At 45.0% G+C, this 18,533-nt stretch overlaps 13 non-coding genes and 1 pseudogene across 13 annotated transcripts; all 14 read right to left on the reverse strand.

Annotated features, from left to right (window-relative positions):
* Positions 1-1,058: 1,058 nt before the first annotated feature.
* Positions 1,059-1,249, reverse strand: LOC141236155 (U2 spliceosomal RNA). Its single transcript, XR_012301849.1, has one exon. It is a non-coding gene; the product is annotated as a U2 spliceosomal RNA (small nuclear RNA).
* Positions 1,250-2,364: 1,115 nt separating this feature from the next.
* On the reverse strand, positions 2,365-2,543 carry LOC141236318 (U2 spliceosomal RNA; annotated as a pseudogene).
* Positions 2,544-3,658: 1,115 nt separating this feature from the next.
* Positions 3,659-3,849, reverse strand: LOC141236156 (U2 spliceosomal RNA). The gene has a single exon (XR_012301850.1). It is a non-coding gene; the product is annotated as a U2 spliceosomal RNA (small nuclear RNA).
* Positions 3,850-4,964: 1,115 nt separating this feature from the next.
* LOC141236157 (U2 spliceosomal RNA) lies at positions 4,965-5,155 on the reverse strand. Its single transcript, XR_012301851.1, has one exon. It is a non-coding gene; the product is annotated as a U2 spliceosomal RNA (small nuclear RNA).
* A 1,115-nt stretch (positions 5,156-6,270) lies between these two features.
* LOC141236158 (U2 spliceosomal RNA) lies at positions 6,271-6,461 on the reverse strand. Its single transcript, XR_012301852.1, has one exon. It is a non-coding gene; the product is annotated as a U2 spliceosomal RNA (small nuclear RNA).
* A 1,115-nt stretch (positions 6,462-7,576) lies between these two features.
* LOC141236160 (U2 spliceosomal RNA) lies at positions 7,577-7,767 on the reverse strand. The gene has a single exon (XR_012301854.1). It is a non-coding gene; the product is annotated as a U2 spliceosomal RNA (small nuclear RNA).
* Positions 7,768-8,882: 1,115 nt separating this feature from the next.
* Positions 8,883-9,073, reverse strand: LOC141236161 (U2 spliceosomal RNA). The gene has a single exon (XR_012301855.1). It is a non-coding gene; the product is annotated as a U2 spliceosomal RNA (small nuclear RNA).
* A 1,115-nt stretch (positions 9,074-10,188) lies between these two features.
* LOC141236265 (U2 spliceosomal RNA) lies at positions 10,189-10,379 on the reverse strand. Its single transcript, XR_012301957.1, has one exon. It is a non-coding gene; the product is annotated as a U2 spliceosomal RNA (small nuclear RNA).
* Positions 10,380-11,494: 1,115 nt separating this feature from the next.
* Positions 11,495-11,685, reverse strand: LOC141236162 (U2 spliceosomal RNA). Its single transcript, XR_012301856.1, has one exon. It is a non-coding gene; the product is annotated as a U2 spliceosomal RNA (small nuclear RNA).
* A 1,115-nt stretch (positions 11,686-12,800) lies between these two features.
* On the reverse strand, positions 12,801-12,991 carry LOC141236163 (U2 spliceosomal RNA). Its single transcript, XR_012301857.1, has one exon. It is a non-coding gene; the product is annotated as a U2 spliceosomal RNA (small nuclear RNA).
* A 1,115-nt stretch (positions 12,992-14,106) lies between these two features.
* LOC141236266 (U2 spliceosomal RNA) lies at positions 14,107-14,297 on the reverse strand. The gene has a single exon (XR_012301958.1). It is a non-coding gene; the product is annotated as a U2 spliceosomal RNA (small nuclear RNA).
* A 1,115-nt stretch (positions 14,298-15,412) lies between these two features.
* LOC141236164 (U2 spliceosomal RNA) lies at positions 15,413-15,603 on the reverse strand. The gene has a single exon (XR_012301858.1). It is a non-coding gene; the product is annotated as a U2 spliceosomal RNA (small nuclear RNA).
* Positions 15,604-16,718: 1,115 nt separating this feature from the next.
* Positions 16,719-16,909, reverse strand: LOC141236165 (U2 spliceosomal RNA). Its single transcript, XR_012301859.1, has one exon. It is a non-coding gene; the product is annotated as a U2 spliceosomal RNA (small nuclear RNA).
* Positions 16,910-18,018: 1,109 nt separating this feature from the next.
* Positions 18,019-18,209, reverse strand: LOC141236240 (U2 spliceosomal RNA). Its single transcript, XR_012301934.1, has one exon. It is a non-coding gene; the product is annotated as a U2 spliceosomal RNA (small nuclear RNA).
* Positions 18,210-18,533: the final 324 nt, after the last annotated feature.

Raw genomic sequence — 18,533 nt, forward strand, 5'->3', positions numbered from 1 at the left:
GGAGATGAGCTCCTGGACTCCCGTTAAGAAGACATGTTGTCAACCTCTAGATCCCTTACATGCCTGCACTTTTCGGCTTGCTGCTGCTGCAATCCACGCGTTTTAGATCTGCATAACTCCACCTCTTTAAACACAGCACCTTCACCCCCTGCTGTTCCCACCCGCCTCAACACCGTTGGAAGGGAGGAGAACCAATTAAGGCGGGGGGTGGGGTGGAACGAGCAGCTGTCTACCCTTAGCAGGAGGGCTCCTGATTACATACCTCTCCTGCTGCTGCTGCTGCTGGCTGTCCAGCAGCAGACTGAAGGTGGCTGCTGCTGTGCACAGGTATATAAAGGCTCAGAGCCTATTATGACACGCGCAGCCAGCGTTCCATTGCCACATTCCATCTACTGCAGGCAGGATACCTGGCTGGCTGAATGTCGCTGAGAAGCTCACAGAGACCGCCATAAGCAACAGTTTAACAGAATGCCACAGACTAATCAACCAAACTTTTTGGGTTGGGTTCTCTTTTATAGTCTGCAGGCATTAAATGAAAGAAGTCAGTGTTCCAGCAGAAGGAGACAACGTTTCAGAAAAGGCATTGTAGCAAACCAAAAAAGAAATTTTAAGCGCAGCAGAGTAACCAGCGCACATACCTGTTAGCTCAGGTGAGTTTAAAAGGCTGCTGTTGATAACAAGGGCATTTGCTAAATAGATGGTGTGTGTGCAACAATATACTGAAAGGTCAATTATATTGTGCAGCTTATCTCACCACCTGTAGTTATTTAGGTGAAAGCTCCAAAATGCTTGCCTAATATGTCTGTTTATCCAAAAGGAAGTAAAAAGGGAGAGCTAGAAAGATAGCATTGCATCACATTACATGGCAATGCAATGCACAGTTGCTGAAGTTGAACCAAAATGAGCTTGTAATCTGGCTTCTGCAACTTTGAACATGAAAAATCCAATGAGGAGAAGAAAAGCAAAGCCAAAGAGTCCATCCCAAAATCCGACAAACAAGCAAAATGAACAAAAAACATTAAATTCAATTCTTTCTGATTTTAGAAACTGCATTAAAGAAGGGGTGCACCGGTCCTGGAGATACTGCAATACCAGGTCAATGCGTGGAGTGGACAGAGCAAGCTCTTTTTCCATCTCCCTGTTCTAAAAATCCATTTAATATATGGTCCCCAGATAGGGGACGTATCAGATATTAAACTGATAAGAACAGATACTACACTTGATCTTAGCCAAAAGGCCGAGAAGCGATAACCAGAATTGGTTTCAAACTACGGAGCCACCCAAGGATCCTGAAAAGTCCATTTGTGGAGATGAGCTCCTGGACTCCCGTTAAGAAGACATGTTGTCAACCTCTAGATCCCTTACATGCCTGCACTTTTCGGCTTGCTGCTGCTGCAATCCACGCGTTTTAGATCTGCATAACTCCACCTCTTTAAACACAGCACCTTCACCCCCTGCTGTTCCCACCCGCCTCAACACCGTTGGAAGGGAGGAGAACCAATTAAGGCGGGGGGTGGGGTGGAACGAGCAGCTGTCTACCCTTAGCAGGAGGGCTCCTGATTACATACCTCTCCTGCTGCTGCTGCTGCTGGCTGTCCAGCAGCAGACTGAAGGTGGCTGCTGCTGTGCACAGGTATATAAAGGCTCAGAGCCTATTATGACACGCGCAGCCAGCGTTCCATTGCCACATTCCATCTACTGCAGGCAGGATACCTGGCTGGCTGAATGTCGCTGAGAAGCTCACAGAGACCGCCATAAGCAACAGTTTAACAGAATGCCACAGACTAATCAACCAAACTTTTTGGGTTGGGTTCTCTTTTATAGTCTGCAGGCATTAAATGAAAGAAGTCAGTGTTCCAGCAGAAGGAGACAACGTTTCAGAAAAGGCATTGTAGCAAACCAAAAAAGAAATTTTAAGCGCAGCAGAGTAACCAGCGCACATACCTGTTAGCTCAGGTGAGTTTAAAAGGCTGCTGTTGATAACAAGGGCATTTGCTAAATAGATGGTGTGTGTGCAACAATATACTGAAAGGTCAATTATATTGTGCAGCTTATCTCACCACCTGTAGTTATTTAGGTGAAAGCTCCAAAATGCTTGCCTAATATGTCTGTTTATCCAAAAGGAAGTAAAAAGGGAGAGCTAGAAAGATAGCATTGCATCACATTACATGGCAATGCAATGCACAGTTGCTGAAGTTGAACCAAAATGAGCTTGTAATCTGGCTTCTGCAACTTTGAACATGAAAAATCCAATGAGGAGAAGAAAAGCAAAGCCAAAGAGTCCATCCCAAAATCCGACAAACAAGCAAAATGAACAAAAAACATTAAATTCAATTCTTTCTGATTTTAGAAACTGCATTAAAGAAGGGGTGCACCGGTCCTGGAGATACTGCAATACCAGGTCAATGCGTGGAGTGGACAGAGCAAGCTCTTTTTCCATCTCCCTGTTCTAAAAATCCATTTACAGATAGGGGACGTATCAGATATTAAACTGATAAGAACAGATACTACACTTGATCTTAGCCAAAAGGCCGAGAAGCGATAACCAGAATTGGTTTCAAACTACGGAGCCACCCAAGGATCCTGAAAAGTCCATTTGTGGAGATGAGCTCCTGGACTCCCGTTAAGAAGACATGTTGTCAACCTCTAGATCCCTTACATGCCTGCACTTTTCGGCTTGCTGCTGCTGCAATCCACGCGTTTTAGATCTGCATAACTCCACCTCTTTAAACACAGCACCTTCACCCCCTGCTGTTCCCACCCGCCTCAACACCGTTGGAAGGGAGGAGAACCAATTAAGGCGGGGGGTGGGGTGGAACGAGCAGCTGTCTACCCTTAGCAGGAGGGCTCCTGATTACATACCTCTCCTGCTGCTGCTGCTGCTGGCTGTCCAGCAGCAGACTGAAGGTGGCTGCTGCTGTGCACAGGTATATAAAGGCTCAGAGCCTATTATGACACGCGCAGCCAGCGTTCCATTGCCACATTCCATCTACTGCAGGCAGGATACCTGGCTGGCTGAATGTCGCTGAGAAGCTCACAGAGACCGCCATAAGCAACAGTTTAACAGAATGCCACAGACTAATCAACCAAACTTTTTGGGTTGGGTTCTCTTTTATAGTCTGCAGGCATTAAATGAAAGAAGTCAGTGTTCCAGCAGAAGGAGACAACGTTTCAGAAAAGGCATTGTAGCAAACCAAAAAAGAAATTTTAAGCGCAGCAGAGTAACCAGCGCACATACCTGTTAGCTCAGGTGAGTTTAAAAGGCTGCTGTTGATAACAAGGGCATTTGCTAAATAGATGGTGTGTGTGCAACAATATACTGAAAGGTCAATTATATTGTGCAGCTTATCTCACCACCTGTAGTTATTTAGGTGAAAGCTCCAAAATGCTTGCCTAATATGTCTGTTTATCCAAAAGGAAGTAAAAAGGGAGAGCTAGAAAGATAGCATTGCATCACATTACATGGCAATGCAATGCACAGTTGCTGAAGTTGAACCAAAATGAGCTTGTAATCTGGCTTCTGCAACTTTGAACATGAAAAATCCAATGAGGAGAAGAAAAGCAAAGCCAAAGAGTCCATCCCAAAATCCGACAAACAAGCAAAATGAACAAAAAACATTAAATTCAATTCTTTCTGATTTTAGAAACTGCATTAAAGAAGGGGTGCACCGGTCCTGGAGATACTGCAATACCAGGTCAATGCGTGGAGTGGACAGAGCAAGCTCTTTTTCCATCTCCCTGTTCTAAAAATCCATTTAATATATGGTCCCCAGATAGGGGACGTATCAGATATTAAACTGATAAGAACAGATACTACACTTGATCTTAGCCAAAAGGCCGAGAAGCGATAACCAGAATTGGTTTCAAACTACGGAGCCACCCAAGGATCCTGAAAAGTCCATTTGTGGAGATGAGCTCCTGGACTCCCGTTAAGAAGACATGTTGTCAACCTCTAGATCCCTTACATGCCTGCACTTTTCGGCTTGCTGCTGCTGCAATCCACGCGTTTTAGATCTGCATAACTCCACCTCTTTAAACACAGCACCTTCACCCCCTGCTGTTCCCACCCGCCTCAACACCGTTGGAAGGGAGGAGAACCAATTAAGGCGGGGGGTGGGGTGGAACGAGCAGCTGTCTACCCTTAGCAGGAGGGCTCCTGATTACATACCTCTCCTGCTGCTGCTGCTGCTGGCTGTCCAGCAGCAGACTGAAGGTGGCTGCTGCTGTGCACAGGTATATAAAGGCTCAGAGCCTATTATGACACGCGCAGCCAGCGTTCCATTGCCACATTCCATCTACTGCAGGCAGGATACCTGGCTGGCTGAATGTCGCTGAGAAGCTCACAGAGACCGCCATAAGCAACAGTTTAACAGAATGCCACAGACTAATCAACCAAACTTTTTGGGTTGGGTTCTCTTTTATAGTCTGCAGGCATTAAATGAAAGAAGTCAGTGTTCCAGCAGAAGGAGACAACGTTTCAGAAAAGGCATTGTAGCAAACCAAAAAAGAAATTTTAAGCGCAGCAGAGTAACCAGCGCACATACCTGTTAGCTCAGGTGAGTTTAAAAGGCTGCTGTTGATAACAAGGGCATTTGCTAAATAGATGGTGTGTGTGCAACAATATACTGAAAGGTCAATTATATTGTGCAGCTTATCTCACCACCTGTAGTTATTTAGGTGAAAGCTCCAAAATGCTTGCCTAATATGTCTGTTTATCCAAAAGGAAGTAAAAAGGGAGAGCTAGAAAGATAGCATTGCATCACATTACATGGCAATGCAATGCACAGTTGCTGAAGTTGAACCAAAATGAGCTTGTAATCTGGCTTCTGCAACTTTGAACATGAAAAATCCAATGAGGAGAAGAAAAGCAAAGCCAAAGAGTCCATCCCAAAATCCGACAAACAAGCAAAATGAACAAAAAACATTAAATTCAATTCTTTCTGATTTTAGAAACTGCATTAAAGAAGGGGTGCACCGGTCCTGGAGATACTGCAATACCAGGTCAATGCGTGGAGTGGACAGAGCAAGCTCTTTTTCCATCTCCCTGTTCTAAAAATCCATTTAATATATGGTCCCCAGATAGGGGACGTATCAGATATTAAACTGATAAGAACAGATACTACACTTGATCTTAGCCAAAAGGCCGAGAAGCGATAACCAGAATTGGTTTCAAACTACGGAGCCACCCAAGGATCCTGAAAAGTCCATTTGTGGAGATGAGCTCCTGGACTCCCGTTAAGAAGACATGTTGTCAACCTCTAGATCCCTTACATGCCTGCACTTTTCGGCTTGCTGCTGCTGCAATCCACGCGTTTTAGATCTGCATAACTCCACCTCTTTATACACAGCACCTTCACCCCCTGCTGTTCCCACCCGCCTCAACACCGTTGGAAGGGAGGAGAACCAATTAAGGCGGGGGGTGGGGTGGAACGAGCAGCTGTCTACCCTTAGCAGGAGGGCTCCTGATTACATACCTCTCCTGCTGCTGCTGCTGCTGGCTGTCCAGCAGCAGACTGAAGGTGGCTGCTGCTGTGCACAGGTATATAAAGGCTCAGAGCCTATTATGACACGCGCAGCCAGCGTTCCATTGCCACATTCCATCTACTGCAGGCAGGATACCTGGCTGGCTGAATGTCGCTGAGAAGCTCACAGAGACCGCCATAAGCAACAGTTTAACAGAATGCCACAGACTAATCAACCAAACTTTTTGGGTTGGGTTCTCTTTTATAGTCTGCAGGCATTAAATGAAAGAAGTCAGTGTTCCAGCAGAAGGAGACAACGTTTCAGAAAAGGCATTGTAGCAAACCAAAAAAGAAATTTTAAGCGCAGCAGAGTAACCAGCGCACATACCTGTTAGCTCAGGTGAGTTTAAAAGGCTGCTGTTGATAACAAGGGCATTTGCTAAATAGATGGTGTGTGTGCAACAATATACTGAAAGGTCAATTATATTGTGCAGCTTATCTCACCACCTGTAGTTATTTAGGTGAAAGCTCCAAAATGCTTGCCTAATATGTCTGTTTATCCAAAAGGAAGTAAAAAGGGAGAGCTAGAAAGATAGCATTGCATCACATTACATGGCAATGCAATGCACAGTTGCTGAAGTTGAACCAAAATAAGCTTGTAATCTGGCTTCTGCAACTTTGAACATGAAAAATCCAATGAGGAGAAGAAAAGCAAAGCCAAAGAGTCCATCCCAAAATCCGACAAACAAGCAAAATGAACAAAAAACATTGAATTCAATTCTTTCTGATTTTAGAAACTGCATTAAAGAAGGGGTGCACCGGTCCTGGAGATACTGCAATACCAGGTCAATGCGTGGAGTGGACAGAGCAAGCTCTTTTTCCATCTCCCTGTTCTAAAAATCCATTTAATATATGGTCCCCAGATAGGGGACGTATCAGATATTAAACTGATAAGAACAGATACTACACTTGATCTTAGCCAAAAGGCCGAGAAGCGATAACCAGAATTGGTTTCAAACTACGGAGCCACCCAAGGATCCTGAAAAGTCCATTTGTGGAGATGAGCTCCTGGACTCCCGTTAAGAAGACATGTTGTCAACCTCTAGATCCCTTACATGCCTGCACTTTTCGGCTTGCTGCTGCTGCAATCCACGCGTTTTAGATCTGCATAACTCCACCTCTTTAAACACAGCACCTTCACCCCCTGCTGTTCCCACCCGCCTCAACACCGTTGGAAGGGAGGAGAACCAATTAAGGCGGGGGGTGGGGTGGAACGAGCAGCTGTCTACCCTTAGCAGGAGGGCTCCTGATTACATACCTCTCCTGCTGCTGCTGCTGCTGGCTGTCCAGCAGCAGACTGAAGGTGGCTGCTGCTGTGCACAGGTATATAAAGGCTCAGAGCCTATTATGACACGCGCAGCCAGCGTTCCATTGCCACATTCCATCTACTGCAGGCAGGATACCTGGCTGGCTGAATGTCGCTGAGAAGCTCACAGAGACCGCCATAAGCAACAGTTTAACAGAATGCCACAGACTAATCAACCAAACTTTTTGGGTTGGGTTCTCTTTTATAGTCTGCAGGCATTAAATGAAAGAAGTCAGTGTTCCAGCAGAAGGAGACAACGTTTCAGAAAAGGCATTGTAGCAAACCAAAAAAGAAATTTTAAGCGCAGCAGAGTAACCAGCGCACATACCTGTTAGCTCAGGTGAGTTTAAAAGGCTGCTGTTGATAACAAGGGCATTTGCTAAATAGATGGTGTGTGTGCAACAATATACTGAAAGGTCAATTATATTGTGCAGCTTATCTCACCACCTGTAGTTATTTAGGTGAAAGCTCCAAAATGCTTGCCTAATATGTCTGTTTATCCAAAAGGAAGTAAAAAGGGAGAGCTAGAAAGATAGCATTGCATCACATTACATGGCAATGCAATGCACAGTTTCTGAAGTTGAACCAAAATGAGCTTGTAATCTGGCTTCTGCAACTTTGAACATGAAAAATCCAATGAGGAGAAGAAAAGCAAAGCCAAAGAGTCCATCCCAAAATCCGACAAACAAGCAAAATGAACAAAAAACATTGAATTCAATTCTTTCTGATTTTAGAAACTGCATTAAAGAAGGGGTGCACCGGTCCTGGAGATACTGCAATACCAGGTCAATGCGTGGAGTGGACAGAGCAAGCTCTTTTTCCATCTCCCTGTTCTAAAAATCCATTTAATATATGGTCCCCAGATAGGGGACGTATCAGATATTAAACTGATAAGAACAGATACTACACTTGATCTTAGCCAAAAGGCCGAGAAGCGATAACCAGAATTGGTTTCAAACTACGGAGCCACCCAAGGATCCTGAAAAGTCCATTTGTGGAGATGAGCTCCTGGACTCCCGTTAAGAAGACATGTTGTCAACCTCTAGATCCCTTACATGCCTGCACTTTTCGGCTTGCTGCTGCTGCAATCCACGCGTTTTAGATCTGCATAACTCCACCTCTTTAAACACAGCACCTTCACCCCCTGCTGTTCCCACCCGCCTCAACACCGTTGGAAGGGAGGAGAACCAATTAAGGCGGGGGGTGGGGTGGAACGAGCAGCTGTCTACCCTTAGCAGGAGGGCTCCTGATTACATACCTCTCCTGCTGCTGCTGCTGCTGGCTGTCCAGCAGCAGACTGAAGGTGGCTGCTGCTGTGCACAGGTATATAAAGGCTCAGAGCCTATTATGACACGCGCAGCCAGCGTTCCATTGCCACATTCCATCTACTGCAGGCAGGATACCTGGCTGGCTGAATGTCGCTGAGAAGCTCACAGAGACCGCCATAAGCAACAGTTTAACAGAATGCCACAGACTAATCAACCAAACTTTTTGGGTTGGGTTCTCTTTTATAGTCTGCAGGCATTAAATGAAAGAAGTCAGTGTTCCAGCAGAAGGAGACAACGTTTCAGAAAAGGCATTGTAGCAAACCAAAAAAGAAATTTTAAGCGCAGCAGAGTAACCAGCGCACATACCTGTTAGCTCAGGTGAGTTTAAAAGGCTGCTGTTGATAACAAGGGCATTTGCTAAATAGATGGTGTGTGTGCAACAATATACTGAAAGGTCAATTATATTGTGCAGCTTATCTCACCACCTGTAGTTATTTAGGTGAAAGCTCCAAAATGCTTGCCTAATATGTCTGTTTATCCAAAAGGAAGTAAAAAGGGAGAGCTAGAAAGATAGCATTGCATCACATTACATGGCAATGCAATGCACAGTTGCTGAAGTTGAACCAAAATGAGCTTGTAATCTGGCTTCTGCAACTTTGAACATGAAAAATCCAATGAGGAGAAGAAAAGCAAAGCCAAAGAGTCCATCCCAAAATCCGACAAACAAGCAAAATGAACAAAAAACATTGAATTCAATTCTTTCTGATTTTAGAAACTGCATTAAAGAAGGGGTGCACCGGTCCTGGAGATACTGCAATACCAGGTCAATGCGTGGAGTGGACAGAGCAAGCTCTTTTTCCATCTCCCTGTTCTAAAAATCCATTTAATATATGGTCCCCAGATAGGGGACGTATCAGATATTAAACTGATAAGAACAGATACTACACTTGATCTTAGCCAAAAGGCCGAGAAGCGATAACCAGAATTGGTTTCAAACTACGGAGCCACCCAAGGATCCTGAAAAGTCCATTTGTGGAGATGAGCTCCTGGACTCCCGTTAAGAAGACATGTTGTCAACCTCTAGATCCCTTACATGCCTGCACTTTTCGGCTTGCTGCTGCTGCAATCCACGCGTTTTAGATCTGCATAACTCCACCTCTTTAAACACAGCACCTTCACCCCCTGCTGTTCCCACCCGCCTCAACACCGTTGGAAGGGAGGAGAACCAATTAAGGCGGGGGGTGGGGTGGAACGAGCAGCTGTCTACCCTTAGCAGGAGGGCTCCTGATTACATACCTCTCCTGCTGCTGCTGCTGCTGGCTGTCCAGCAGCAGACTGAAGGTGGCTGCTGCTGTGCACAGGTATATAAAGGCTCAGAGCCTATTATGACACGCGCAGCCAGCGTTCCATTGCCACATTCCATCTACTGCAGGCAGGATACCTGGCTGGCTGAATGTCGCTGAGAAGCTCACAGAGACCGCCATAAGCAACAGTTTAACAGAATGCCACAGACTAATCAACCAAACTTTTTGGGTTGGGTTCTCTTTTATAGTCTGCAGGCATTAAATGAAAGAAGTCAGTGTTCCAGCAGAAGGAGACAACGTTTCAGAAAAGGCATTGTAGCAAACCAAAAAAGAAATTTTAAGCGCAGCAGAGTAACCAGCGCACATACCTGTTAGCTCAGGTGAGTTTAAAAGGCTGCTGTTGATAACAAGGGCATTTGCTAAATAGATGGTGTGTGTGCAACAATATACTGAAAGGTCAATTATATTGTGCAGCTTATCTCACCACCTGTAGTTATTTAGGTGAAAGCTCCAAAATGCTTGCCTAATATGTCTGTTTATCCAAAAGGAAGTAAAAAGGGAGAGCTAGAAAGATAGCATTGCATCACATTACATGGCAATGCAATGCACAGTTGCTGAAGTTGAACCAAAATGAGCTTGTAATCTGGCTTCTGCAACTTTGAACATGAAAAATCCAATGAGGAGAAGAAAAGCAAAGCCAAAGAGTCCATCCCAAAATTCGACAAACAAGCAAAATGAACAAAAAACGTTGAATTCAATTCTTTCTGATTTTAGAAACTGCATTAAAGAAGGGGTGCACCGGTCCTGGAGATACTGCAATACCAGGTCAATGCGTGGAGTGGACAGAGCAAGCTCTTTTTCCATCTCCCTGTTCTAAAAATCCATTTAATATATGGTCCCCAGATAGGAGACGTATCAGATATTAAACTGATAAGAACAGATACTACACTTGATCTTAGCCAAAAGGCCGAGAAGCGATAACCAGAATTGGTTTCAAACTACGGAGCCACCCAAGGATCCTGAAAAGTCCATTTGTGGAGATGAGCTCCTGGACTCCCGTTAAGAAGACATGTTGTCAACCTCTAGATCCCTTACATGCCTGCACTTTTCGGCTTGCTGCTGCTGCAATCCACGCGTTTTAGATCTGCATAACTCCACCTCTTTAAACACAGCACCTTCACCCCCTGCTGTTCCCACCCGCCTCAACACCGTTGGAAGGGAGGAGAACCAATTAAGGCGGGGGGTGGGGTGGAACGAGCAGCTGTCTACCCTTAGCAGGAGGGCTCCTGATTACATACCTCTCCTGCTGCTGCTGCTGCTGGCTGTCCAGCAGCAGACTGAAGGTGGCTGCTGCTGTGCACAGGTATATAAAGGCTCAGAGCCTATTATGACACGCGCAGCCAGCGTTCCATTGCCACATTCCATCTACTGCAGGCAGGATACCTGGCTGGCTGAATGTCGCTGAGAAGCTCACAGAGACCGCCATAAGCAACAGTTTAACAGAATGCCACAGACTAATCAACCAAACTTTTTGGGTTGGGTTCTCTTTTATAGTCTGCAGGCATTAAATGAAAGAAGTCAGTGTTCCAGCAGAAGGAGACAACGTTTCAGAAAAGGCATTGTAGCAAACCAAAAAAGAAATTTTAAGCGCAGCAGAGTAACCAGCGCACATACCTGTTAGCTCAGGTGAGTTTAAAAGGCTGCTGTTGATAACAAGGGCATTTGCTAAATAGATGGTGTGTGTGCAACAATATACTGAAAGGTCAATTATATTGTGCAGCTTATCTCACCACCTGTAGTTATTTAGGTGAAAGCTCCAAAATGCTTGCCTAATATGTCTGTTTATCCAAAAGGAAGTAAAAAGGGAGAGCTAGAAAGATAGCATTGCATCACATTACATGGCAATGCAATGCACAGTTGCTGAAGTTGAACCAAAATGAGCTTGTAATCTGGCTTCTGCAACTTTGAACATGAAAAATCCAATGAGGAGAAGAAAAGCAAAGCCAAAGAGTCCATCCCAAAATCCGACAAACAAGCAAAATGAACAAAAAACATTGAATTCAATTCTTTCTGATTTTAGAAACTGCATTAAAGAAGGGGTGCACCGGTCCTGGAGATACTGCAATACCAGGTCAATGCGTGGAGTGGACAGAGCAAGCTCTTTTTCCATCTCCCTGTTCTAAAAATCCATTTAATATATGGTCCCCAGATAGGGGACGTATCAGATATTAAACTGATAAGAACAGATACTACACTTGATCTTAGCCAAAAGGCCGAGAAGCGATAACCAGAATTGGTTTCAAACTACGGAGCCACCCAAGGATCCTGAAAAGTCCATTTGTGGAGATGAGCTCCTGGACTCCCGTTAAGAAGACATGTTATCAACCTCTAGATCCCTTACATGCCTGCACTTTTCGGCTTGCTGCTGCTGCAATCCACGCGTTTTAGATCTGCATAACTCCACCTCTTTAAACACAGCACCTTCACCCCCTGCTGTTCCCACCCGCCTCAACACCGTTGGAAGGGAGGAGAACCAATTAAGGCGGGGGGTGGGGTGGAACGAGCAGCTGTCTACCCTTAGCAGGAGGGCTCCTGATTACATACCTCTCCTGCTGCTGCTGCTGCTGGCTGTCCAGCAGCAGACTGAAGGTGGCTGCTGCTGTGCACAGGTATATAAAGGCTCAGAGCCTATTATGACACGCGCAGCCAGCGTTCCATTGCCACATTCCATCTACTGCAGGCAGGATACCTGGCTGGCTGAATGTCGCTGAGAAGCTCACAGAGACCGCCATAAGCAACAGTTTAACAGAATGCCACAGACTAATCAACCAAACTTTTTGGGTTGGGTTCTCTTTTATAGTCTGCAGGCATTAAATGAAAGAAGTCAGTGTTCCAGCAGAAGGAGACAACGTTTCAGAAAAGGCATTGTAGCAAACCAAAAAAGAAATTTTAAGCGCAGCAGAGTAACCAGCGCACATACCTGTTAGCTCAGGTGAGTTTAAAAGGCTGCTGTTGATAACAAGGGCATTTGCTAAATAGATGGTGTGTGTGCAACAATATACTGAAAGGTCAATTATATTGTGCAGCTTATCTCACCACCTGTAGTTATTTAGGTGAAAGCTCCAAAATGCTTGCCTAATATGTCTGTTTATCCAAAAGGAAGTAAAAAGGGAGAGCTAGAAAGATAGCATTGCATCACATTACATGGCAATGCAATGCACAGTTGCTGAAGTTGAACCAAAATGAGCTTGTAATCTGGCTTCTGCAACTTTGAACATGAAAAATCCAATGAGGAGAAGAAAAGCAAAGCCAAAGAGTCCATCCCAAAATCCGACAAACAAGCAAAATGAACAAAAAACATTGAATTCAATTCTTTCTGATTTTAGAAACTGCATTAAAGAAGGGGTGCACCGGTCCTGGAGATACTGCAATACCAGGTCAATGCGTGGAGTGGACAGAGCAAGCTCTTTTTCCATCTCCCTGTTCTAAAAATCCATTTAATATATGGTCCCCAGATAGGGGACGTATCAGATATTAAACTGATAAGAACAGATACTACACTTGATCTTAGCCAAAAGGCCGAGAAGCGATAACCAGAATTGGTTTCAAACTACGGAGCCACCCAAGGATCCTGAAAAGTCCATTTGTGGAGATGAGCTCCTGGACTCCCGTTAAGAAGACATGTTGTCAACCTCTAGATCCCTTACATGCCTGCACTTTTCGGCTTGCTGCTGCTGCAATCCACGCGTTTTAGATCTGCATAACTCCACCTCTTTAAACACAGCACCTTCACCCCCTGCTGTTCCCACCCGCCTCAACACCGTTGGAAGGGAGGAGAACCAATTAAGGCGGGGGGTGGGGTGGAACGAGCAGCTGTCTACCCTTAGCAGGAGGGCTCCTGATTACATACCTCTCCTGCTGCTGCTGCTGCTGGCTGTCCAGCAGCAGACTGAAGGTGGCTGCTGCTGTGCACAGGTATATAAAGGCTCAGAGCCTATTATGACACGCGCAGCCAGCGTTCCATTGCCACATTCCATCTACTGCAGGCAGGATACCTGGCTGGCTGAATGTCGCTGAGAAGCTCACAGAGACCGCCATAAGCAACAGTTTAACAGAATGCCACAGACTAATCAACCAAACTTTTTGGGTTGGGTTCTCTTTTATAGTCTGCAGGCATTAAATGAAAGAAGTCAGTGTTCCAGCAGAAGGAGACAACGTTTCAGAAAAGGCATTGTAGCAAACCAAAAAAGAAATTTTAAGCGCAGCAGAGTAACCAGCGCACATACCTGTTAGCTCAGGTGAGTTTAAAAGGCTGCTGTTGATAACAAGGGCATTTGCTAAATAGATGGTGTGTGTGCAACAATATACTGAAAGGTCAATTATATTGTGCAGCTTATCTCACCACCTGTAGTTATTTAGGTGAAAGCTCCAAAATGCTTGCCTAATATGTCTGTTTATCCAAAAGGAAGTAAAAAGGGAGAGCTAGAAAGATAGCATTGCATCACATTACATGGCAATGCAATGCACAGTTGCTGAAGTTGAACCAAAATGAGCTTGTAATCTGGCTTCTGCAACTTTGAACATGAAAAATCCAATGAGGAGAAGAAAAGCAAAGCCAAAGAGTCCATCCCAAAATTCGACAAACAAGCAAAATGAACAAAAAACGTTGAATTCAATTCTTTCTGATTTTAGAAACTGCATTAAAGAAGGGGTGCACCGGTCCTGGAGATACTGCAATACCAGGTCAATGCGTGGAGTGGACAGAGCAAGCTCTTTTTCCATCTCCCTGTTCTAAAAATCCATTTAATATATGGTCCCCAGATAGGAGACGTATCAGATATTAAACTGATAAGAACAGATACTACACTTGATCTTAGCCAAAAGGCCGAGAAGCGATAACCAGAATTGGTTTCAAACTACGGAGCCACCCAAGGATCCTGAAAAGTCCATTTGTGGAGATGAGCTCCTGGACTCCCGTTAAGAAGACATGTTGTCAACCTCTAGATCCCTTACATGCCTGCACTTTTCGGCTTGCTGCTGCTGCAATCCACGCGTTTTAGATCTGCATAACTCCACCTCTTTAAACACAGCACCTTCACCCCCTGCTGTTCCCACCCGCCTCAACACCGTTGGAAGGGAGGAGAACCAATTAAGGCGGGGGGTGGGGTGGAACGAGCAGCTGTCTACCCTTAGCAGGAGGGCTCCTGATTACATACCTCTCCTGCTGCTGCTGCTGCTGGCTGTCCAGCAGCAGACTGAAGGTGGCTGCTGCTGTGCACAGGTATATAAAGGCTCAGAGCCTATTATGACACGCGCAGCCAGCGTTCCATTGCCACATTCCATCTACTGCAGGCAGGATACCTGGCTGGCTGAATGTCGCTGAGAAGCTCACAGAGACCGCCATAAGCAACAGTTTAACAGAATGCCACAGACTAATCAACCAAACTTTTTGGGTTGGGTTCTCTTTTATAGTCTGCAGGCATTAAATGAAAGAAGTCAGTGTTCCAGCAGAAGGAGACAACGTTTCAGAAAAGGCATTGTAGCAAACCAAAAAAGAAATTTTAAGCGCAGCAGAGTAACCAGCGCACATACCTGTTAGCTCAGGTGAGTTTAAAAGGCTGCTGTTGATAACAAGGGCATTTGCTAAATAGATGGTGTGTGTGCAACAATATACTGAAAGGTCAATTATATTGTGCAGCTTATCTCACCACCTGTAGTTATTTAGGTGAAAGCTCCAAAATGCTTGCCTAATATGTCTGTTTATCCAAAAGGAAGTAAAAAGGGAGAGCTAGAAAGATAGCATTGCATCACATTACATGGCAATGCAATGCACAGTTGCTGAAGTTGAACCAAAATGAGCTTGTAATCTGGCTTCTGCAACTTTGAACATGAAAAATCCAATGAGGAGAAGAAAAGCAAAGCCAAAGAGTCCATCCCAAAATCCGACAAACAAGCAAAATGAACAAAAAACATTGAATTCAATTCTTTCTGATTTTAGAAACTGCATTAAAGAAGGGGTGCACCGGTCCTGGAGATACTGCAATACCAGGTCAATGCGTGGAGTGGACAGAGCAAGCTCTTTTTCCATCTCCCTGTTCTAAAAATCCATTTAATATATGGTCCCCAGATAGGGGACGTATCAGATATTAAACTGATAAGAACAGATACTACACTTGATCTTAGCCAAAAGGCCGAGAAGCGATAACCAGAATTGGTTTCAAACTACGGAGCCACCCAAGGATCCTGAAAAGTCCATTTGTGGAGATGAGCTCCTGGACTCCCGTTAAGAAGACATGTTATCAACCTCTAGATCCCTTACATGCCTGCACTTTTCGGCTTGCTGCTGCTGCAATCCACGCGTTTTAGATCTGCATAACTCCACCTCTTTAAACACAGCACCTTCACCCCCTGCTGTTCCCACCCGCCTCAACACCGTTGGAAGGGAGGAGAACCAATTAAGGCGGGGGGTGGGGTGGAACGAGCAGCTGTCTACCCTTAGCAGGAGGGCTCCTGATTACATACCTCTCCTGCTGCTGCTGCTGCTGGCTGTCCAGCAGCAGACAGAAGGTGGCTGCTGCTGTGCACAGGTATATAAAGGCTCAGAGCCTATTATGACACGCGCAGCCAGCGTTCCATTGCCACATTCCATCTACTGCAGGCAGGATACCTGGCTGGCTGAATGTCGCTGAGAAGCTCACAGAGACCGCCATAAGCAACAGTTTAACAGAATGCCACAGACTAATCAACCAAACTTTTTGGGTTGGGTTCTCTTTTATAGTCTGCAGGCATTAAATGAAAGAAGTCAGTGTTCCAGCAGAAGGAGACAACGTTTCAGAAAAGGCATTGTAGCAAACCAAAAAAGAAATTTTAAGCGCAGCAGAGTAACCAGCGCACATACCTGTTAGCTCAGGTGAGTTTAAAAGGCTGCTGTTGATAACAAGGGCATTTGCTAAATAGATGGTGTGTGTGCAACAATATACTGAAAGGTCAATTATATTGTGCAGCTTATCTCACCACCTGTAGTTATTTAGGTGAAAGCTCCAAAATGCTTGCCTAATATGTCTGTTTATCCAAAAGGAAGTAAAAAGGGAGAGCTAGAAAGATAGCATTGCATCACATTACATGGCAATGCAATGCACAGTTGCTGAAGTTGAACCAAAATGAGCTTGTAATCTGGCTTCTGCAACTTTGAACATGAAAAATCCAATGAGGAGAAGAAAAGCAAAGCCAAAGAGTCCATCCCAAAATCCGACAAACAAGCAAAATGAACAAAAAACATTGAATTCAATTCTTTCTGATTTTAGAAACTGCATTAAAGAAGGGGTGCACCGGTCCTGGAGATACTGCAATACCAGGTCAATGCGTGGAGTGGACAGAGCAAGCTCTTTTTCCATCTCCCTGTTCTAAAAATCCATTTAATATATGGTCCCCAGATAGGGGACGTATCAGATATTAAACTGATAAGAACAGATACTACACTTGATCTTAGCCAAAAGGCCGAGAAGCGATAACCAGAATTGGTTTCAAACTACGGAGCCACCCAAGGATCCTGAAAAGTCCATTTGTGGAGATGAGCTCCTGGACTCCCGTTAAGAAGACATGTTGTCAACCTCTAGATCCCTTACATGCCTGCACTTTTCGGCTTGCTGCTGCTGCAATCCACGCGTTTTAGATCTGCATAACTCCACCTCTTTAAACACAGCACCTTCACCCCCTGCTGTTCCCACCCGCCTCAACACCGTTGGAAGGGAGGAGAACCAATTAAGGCGGGGGGTGGGGTGGAACGAGCAGCTGTCTACCCTTAGCAGGAGGGCTCCTGATTACATACCTCTCCTGCTGCTGCTGGCTGTCCAGCAGCAGACTGAAGGTGGCTGCTGCTGTGCACAGGTATATAAAGGCTCAGAGCCTATTATGACACGCGCAGCCAGCGTTCCATTGCCACATTCCATCTACTGCAGGCAGGATACCTGGCTGGCTGAATGTCGCTGAGAAGCTCACAGAGACCGCCATAAGCAACAGTTTAACAGAATGCCACAGACTAATCAACCAAACTTTTTGGGTTGGGTTCTCTTTTATAGTCTGCAGGCATTAAATGAAAGAAGTCAGTGTTCCAGCAGAAGGAGACAACGTTTCAGAAAAGGCATTGTAGCAAACCAAAAAAGAAATTTTAAGCGCAGCAGAGTAACCAGCGCACATACCTGTTAGCTCAGGTGAGTTTAAAAGGCTGCTGTTGATAACAAGGGCATTTGCTAAATAGATGGTGTGTGTGCAACAATATACTGAAAGGTCAATTATATTGTGCAGCTTATCTCACCACCTGTAGTTATTTAGGTGAAAGCTCCAAAATGCTTGCCTAATATGTCTGTTTATCCAAAAGGAAGTAAAAAGGGAGAGCTAGAAAGATAGCATTGCATCACATTACATGGCAATGCAATGCACAGTTGCTGAAGTTGAACCAAAATGAGCTTGTAATCTGGCTTCTGCAACTTTGAACATGAAAAATCCAATGAGGAGAAGAAAAGCAAAGCCAAAGAGTCCATCCCAAAATCCGACAAACAAGCAAAATGAACAAAAAACATTGAATTCAATTCTTTCTGATTTTAGAAACTGCATTAAAGAAGGGGTGCACCGGTCCTGGAGATACTGCAATACCAGGTCAATGCGTGGAGTGGACAGAGCAAGCTCTTTTACCATCTCCCTGTTCTAAAAATCCATTTAATATATGGTCCCCAGATAGGGGACGTATCAGATATTAAACTGATAAGAACAGATACTACACTTGATCTTAGCCAAAAGGCCGAGAAGCGATAACCAGAATTGGTTTCAAACTACGGAGCCACCCAAGGATCCTGAAAAGTCCATTTGTGGAGATGAGCTCCTGGACTCCCGTTAAGAAGACATGTTGTCAACCTCTAGATCCCTTACATGCCTGCACTTTTCGGCTTGCTGCTGCTGCAATCCACGCGTTTTAGATCTGCATAACTCCACCTCTTTAAACACAGCACCTTCACCCCCTGCTGTTCCCACCCGCCTCAACACCGTTGGAAGGGAGGAGAACCAATTAAGGCGGGGGGTGGGGTGGAACGAGCAGCTGTCTACCCTTAGCAGGAGGGCTCCTGATTACATACCTCTC

The sequence above is a fragment of the Phyllobates terribilis genome, unplaced genomic scaffold (assembly GCF_046119375.1).
Source record: "Phyllobates terribilis strain yellow unplaced genomic scaffold, ASM4611937v1 Scaffold_693__1_contigs__length_808095, whole genome shotgun sequence".
NCBI lineage: Eukaryota > Metazoa > Chordata > Amphibia > Anura > Dendrobatidae > Phyllobates > Phyllobates terribilis.